The sequence below is a fragment of the Aptenodytes forsteri genome, unplaced genomic scaffold (genome assembly GCF_000699145.1).
Source record: "Aptenodytes forsteri isolate BGI_AS27 unplaced genomic scaffold, ASM69914v1 Scaffold146, whole genome shotgun sequence".
Lineage (NCBI taxonomy): Eukaryota > Metazoa > Chordata > Aves > Sphenisciformes > Spheniscidae > Aptenodytes > Aptenodytes forsteri.
Window position 1 is genome coordinate 3,177,123 of NW_008795128.1, and position 6,705 is coordinate 3,183,827.

At 33.9% G+C, this 6,705-nt stretch overlaps 1 protein-coding gene across 3 annotated transcripts in view; it reads right to left on the bottom strand.

The window, feature by feature from the left end:
* The window catches only part of FUT8 (fucosyltransferase 8), an 80,679-nt gene that overhangs the window by 38,667 nt on the left and 35,307 nt on the right, over positions 1-6,705 (bottom strand). The gene's annotated exons all lie outside the window — the stretch shown is intronic.

Consider the following 6,705-nt stretch of genomic DNA (forward strand, 5'->3'; position numbering starts at 1 on the left):
GGGACATGGTTTAGTGGGCATGGTGGTGTTGGGTTGACGGTTGGACTCGATGATCTTAGAGGTCTTTTCCAACCTTAATGATTCTATGATTCTATGAAACAAAGGGAAAATACGAGACAAACTGCTGTTCTGCTCTGTTCCCTCAAATCACCATTACCCAGTATGCTTCACAGTAACGTAAATTTGCTTGAATTAAAACGTAAATAATGAAAGTCAGTGTATTAAAAAAAGATATTAAGAATAAGAAATAGAAATGGATCAATTTTTTCTGTAAGACTCTATAAAGAAGAAAGGTATGGGAGCAAAGCATAATTCATACAACTGTATGCAAGTTAAAGGGTTTTTTAGTCTAATACTAAATATTCATCTGATCTACGTAAAAAAATAAAGTACTGTCAAGGAGGATCTAGTTCATGGAATGAAGTTTTTTTATTTGTTGCAATTAATTCTGTAGAACTTTCATGGCTTGAGTTTGCACTGATTTTCATTTAGTCCTTTTGATTACTGTTGCCTGATTGGCTTTAATAAATTAAAAATTAATTTTGTGTACCCACAGTATCCTCTTTCTTGAATTATACATACAAACATATTAGTTAATTCATTTTTTAAGATTACAGTTCAATGAATATTTAAAAGCTGGCACTACCACCAAATGAAGAGCTCTGCCATTTTTTCCCCTCTGGGTACCCCTGCCTTAAAAGTATTCATTCATCAAACCATGGCTAGAGGCAGCAAAGTCAATATTCAAATGTAACTGCAGGAAACTTTGTTTCAGGTTTCCTTTTTCCAGTTATCTTTCATCTTACTGGTTTGCAGGCCTTATGGGAAGGAGCACACAATGTTATTTAAAGCATGTAGATGGCTGCTTTACCTCCACATCCCTTCATTCCCTACCATGTAATGCAGATATGACTTCTAACTGTATATTAAACTGTCTTTTCTCTTAATCTTTCTTTTTATCTTTCTTTTCCCATTTAGTGTACAGTTCCACTTTTTTATTTAGTTATTTTATAGCCCTCCTTCAATGTATTACTGGGGAATGCCACCAGGACATCATAAATCAGCAAGTAAAAACTGATAAAAAGAGGCCTACCCTGTTTTAGCATGTTGTAATGATGACAGAACATTATGACCCAGCAATTAAAAATATTCATGCTCAATATAACTAATTATTTTAAAGAAAATTAATCAAAAATTTAATTATAAATATGTCTTCACAAGTTCTCTATATTTTGACCCTTTTTACTAGGAAGTCATACATACTTCTTATACCAATTCCTACCTAAATTATTCATAAATAGTTTGGCCATAGATACCAAGGGAAAATGAACTGCAAGTAAGTTACAATTGCAGGCAACGTATAATTTTAGAATTAAAAAAACCATGCATACAACCATCTCTTATTAAGATTTTTTTTTCTCTAGAATGACAGTATGAAAGTGTTTGAGCGAAACGAAGGAAAAGGAAAATTCCAAAAACATGCTAATTTTTTCTGAAATAGACAAGCTTAGCTTTTATGCCTAGTTAGGAGAGGACTGGACCAACAATATTTTAAAGATATATATATTCTCAGCTCATATAAGCCTCTTAATTCTTTGTAGAAGAGATTACTATCTAAATTGTTTTGCTGAAGATAGACTTCAGAAACCTCAAAACTTTATGTTGCTAATACAAATAAAATAAACATACCAAGCAGAGGTAATTTAATTAAAAAGAAGAAAGATAAATGTACAGGTTTAAACAATTTTGTCATGAAGCACAATTTACTAAATTATTATTCTATGCACGTCTGCAAATTACATGAAAGTAATTCTTTAAGATTATACAATTTTCTGACTTTTTGGCCTACATCTGTTATTTACACTGATATGCTGATATAAGCATTCACTTTTGTATTTTTGATATATAATTAAAAAACAATTTTTATTAAAACCCCATATACACAGCATAGTAAATACACTATGTAGGAGAAATATTTTGTTTATGAGAAATGGAAATTGATAAATTTCAATGCATTTTTATACATTTCTTTTGAAAATCTAGAAAATCCCATGCTGATTTCAGAAGTCGTAGGGAAAAAAAATTAAAGGTATGGTTTTGCAAACTGTTTTTAATTACAGTTAAGAATTTCAGACTCATTTGTCCCTGTAAAGGTACAGGGAATTAAAAAAAAAAAAAAAAGAGAGAAATCAAAACTTAAATAAATTTAGAAAGACATAAAAAACATATCGAAATCTTCAGCAAGATAGAATGTCTTTCAAATTTACTGGCATTTAAGTATGCAGTGAAGATTCCTACTGAAGCCACACTGAAGCTAGTAAGAGAGATCATTTGTAAGTATCATTCTTCCTCAGTGATCACGCCACTGCAGAAGATTAGAATTTAACAGTTTATAGTGCAAGCGGCTATCCAGTAGGCTAACCTTAGAAAGATTGGCTTTCATAGCTGAATGTCTTCTGTCTCTAGAACATCAAAATTCAAATTAGTGGCATTCATTAATTTAAAAAAAAATTTGATCACACCAAGATATTTCATGCGTTCAGCCTTCAAACTATTCATCCTGATCTAGAAACTAATTTAAAAAAAGAAAACTGTAGGGAGCTGAAAGGAAACATTATTTGTACTTTCATCAGCAAGAGCCCATATTGCAGGAAATCATGATCTATTTTAACAGATTTTCATGAAAATATATAGCCTTTTTAAGTCATGTGTGCATAAATGCTCCAGAACACTGGTTTACAGCTTATTATGCTAAACGTAAGGCTCACAAAACTGCCTGCAACTAAGTTCTGGGGTCACATAGTGCAGTCTGCCCAGAACCATGCCCCGATGGCGGCTGCAGCTGCTAATTTTGCCAAACATGAATAAAACTTCAGCTGAAGTTTTCAATGTCAGTTTTCCATTTCTAGTTATTTTTAGAAATCATTCAACCATTTCTAAGAATTAAGTTTTGGAAAAAATTCTCATTCACAAAAACCACTACAATTCTCAAAGAAAAATTTTGTAGCACCCTGCAGCTTTGAAGAACAGACATTCTTTCACTGTGTAAATGTTGTTTCAATGCATAAACACACAAGTATGTTTACACACCAATCTGTAAGTTGGATTTTGTAAATCTGAAAAAGTTAATTTGAGATCTCTTAGACTTTAATAGTTAAATTCTTTAAGATTCCATATGCACTGGGTATGCAGTGTCCTATTGAAGATTTTGATATGTTATGACTATCAACCACATGGAGAAAGATGTAAGATTCACCTGCATGTATGAGGATCCATATGTATAGGAGGAACTGAACCTTTGTAGGAATTTCTCTTTGACACAGCTTACCCCTTACTTGCCTGCTGTTCTTGTACTTTTACCCTCTTCTAAAGCAGCTGGTCTGGACAGCGTCAGTTCGTTAGGATAAAAGACCAGGTTATTATTAGTCATAATCGACACTTCCCACAGTTGAACTTATTTACTAAGTTTGTCCAGATCACACAGTTTATAGGTCAGGAGGACATCTACTCCAAACTTCTGCTCAAAGCAGGCTCAGGCATCAGCCAGACAGGTCTTGAAAGCCTCCAAAGATGGAGATGGCACACCCTCTCTAGGGAACTTGCTTATATTCATGATGAAAAGGTTTTGCTTTTAATCAGCATTGTTCTTGGTGTGATATCTAAAATAAGGACTTGGAAATGTTCTTTACCATCCACAGAAGACAAAAGACTAGCTTACTGAACTAGAGATGTATGCTTGCTTTGGAAAGGGAAGTACTGTTTCTGCATTTTATCCTAAACTACAGTTCTCTATAACAGTTTACCCTGCCCTGCCTTCCTCTGAATTCAGCAAGGTTATCATATCTGAACCTTCTAAGAAGCTACAAACAGGTAATTGGAGGAATATTTTGAAATAGAAAAATATTTGTAAAACGTTTTCCACAGAGACAACAGTGGAAACTATGAGATCTGGTTGACACTTACACACATACAATGTGTTGGATCAAGGAAATTTCTGCAAAGTTTAATTCTTGTTATGACTGGACTCAAATAGACCCTGTGCTGAATTGTCCACTGCATAGGCAATTCTCCTTCCTCTACGTATTCTCCACAGCTCACTTCCTCACTAAACTGCTAATTAGCCAGATAACAAAGATCTTCAAGTACTATTTGATCCAGCATGAATAAGAAATGTTACTGATTCTCTGGGAAAAAAACACAAATGAAACAAACAAAATAGTACACCGCTCTCAAAAAAACAACAAACCCTAGCATATAACACAACTCCCAATAATTTTCAGTAGGAAGTAACAAAACTATAAAGCAATCATTCCAAGTAGTACAACTGTTGAAGATACAGACACTTCCACTACATGTAACTAGAAATCCTTGAACGGTATCAGTTCTGCCTATAATAGGCTTGAGGACTTAAATAATTTAAGAAACTATGAGAGGCACAATCACTATGGAATGACAACTGAAACTTGAGACACTTGTCAGAACAGACAATTTTTCCCTGTCTGGAAGTAGCTGAGGGACTGGCCACATGTTCCACCATTTCAAAGATAGAAAGACAGATGAAGTGAAGGAATGAACATCTACATTTTTCTTTTCCTTTCAGCATAATTTCCAAGCCCAGTGACTAACCACAGTGTAACCCTGTAACTGTCAGAAATGAAGGAAGAGAATATTTCTTGTGACTCTAGGGTACAGGGTAAAGTCTCTGATGACTTAGAGATTTGGCCATTCTTCCCTGCGTGTAACTTTACACACCATCCAAAATCTATGTATCGGGGTAGCCAACAGAACAGGAAGAATGAAGATGGTGGGGGAGAAAACCAGTTTCTGTTAACCCAGAATTGAAAAGCTCTGCTTGCTAATCCAAACAGAGAAACTGTATATTGCCTCTATGGCACTGGGATAGTACTGGTCTGCAAAAGTCATGCTGTAGCTCCTGTAGTTCTAATGAGAAAACTGTATGCTAAAATAACATCTCATGAGTGCACTGTCTCTCACTGATGAGTGTAGTTTACACAATCATCTACTGAAAATCCCTACAAATTTTTTAGATGTCCCAACAAAATCCAAGTCCCTACTGTTGCTGCCAAATACATCCTTCAGGACATACTGGAAAGAAATTCTTGAGTCTGTTCATGAGTCTGTAGGCACAACTAGCATAAATAAAAAAAAGTATCATCCTTTTTTATCTGTCCTTAAGCAGAGAGTTACTGAGCCAAAATTCCTTTCTGAGATAACATTAATGTGCCACATGCTAACAATCAAAATTTGCATCAGTGCTGATAAATAAAACAGCTATAGCCTGAAAAGTGGCACAGTATCTCCCTTACTGTTTCCCACTCTAAATTGGTTTTATCCACAGCTTAGCCCATTCTCTACCCATTGTTAGTTTATCTACTCATCCAATAATTATTATGTGGACTATAATTGTCAATAATACAAAATATTACTAAAATTAATGTTCCACCTCTCTCTAACCCAATTATTTAATTATGTATTTTCCAAGAAACTCCTTTTATCAATGAAGGCATCTTACTAAATTTACCTAGTCTTGGGTAAGAACAGTCAGTTGTATACTTTTTGATCAACTGCCTTCCCTGCATTTATTGTAACATTTATAAACTCCCACTGTAATACCAGTTACAGACTTAGAAAAAATAAGTATCACTAACAAAAGAGGAAAAGTCAATAAAATCTATGTTTTAAAAAGCTGACAATTGTTGACATAAAAATTATCTGTGCAGAAATTTAATTTAAAAAAATTCTTCCTAGTATTTATCATAAATCGAGAGCAAAAAGTTAGCATGTTGCCAGCCATCTCCAGTTGTGCTGTATAGCTACTCAATTTTGACAAATACCTGAAAAATGTTTTTATGTATAGAAAAAACTATGAAACCATGCAGATTTTAATAACTCTTCAAGATGTTGACTGCGAGAATTCCATTAACATGAATGCTGTTTACATTAAGACAAAGCTATCTGATCCTCCAAACATGAATGCCCATCTAGTTATTCTAGCAAAATTGTTCAGCCTAGTATAAGAAAGGATCAACTTACTGTTCTACAAATAAAAAGATATGTAACATTGCCACTGTTTTTACAACCTGAATTTTGAGTTAGTTCAGTTTACATTAAAAATTATTTCAATTATTTCATTATTTTGTTGCTGTGTGAATGACTATTGGATACCATTTTCTTTGTATTGCTTTTGCTTTATATTTGAAACATGCTTTATTGTTTTAAAGTTGTCATGGTTTAACCTCAGCCGGCAACTGAGCACCACACAGCCGCTTGCTCACTCTCCCCCCGATGTGATGGGGGAGCAGATCAGAAGACTAAAAGTGAGAAAACTTGTGGGTTGAGATAAAAACAGTTTAATAATTGAAATAAAATAAAATAAAATAAATTCTAGCAAAATTGTTCAGCCTAGTATAAGAAAGGATCAACTTACTGTTCTACAAATAAAAAGATATGTAACATTGCCACTGTTTTTACAACCTGAATTTTGAGTTAGTTCAGTTTACATTAAAAATTATTTCAAAATTATTTCAATTTTGTTGCTGTGTGAATGACTATTGGATACCATTTTCTTTGTATTGCTTTTGCTTTATATTAAACATGCTTTATTGTTTTAAAGTTGTCATGGTTTAACCTCAGCCGGCAACTGAGCACCACACAGCCGCTTGCTCACTCTCCCCCCGATGGGAT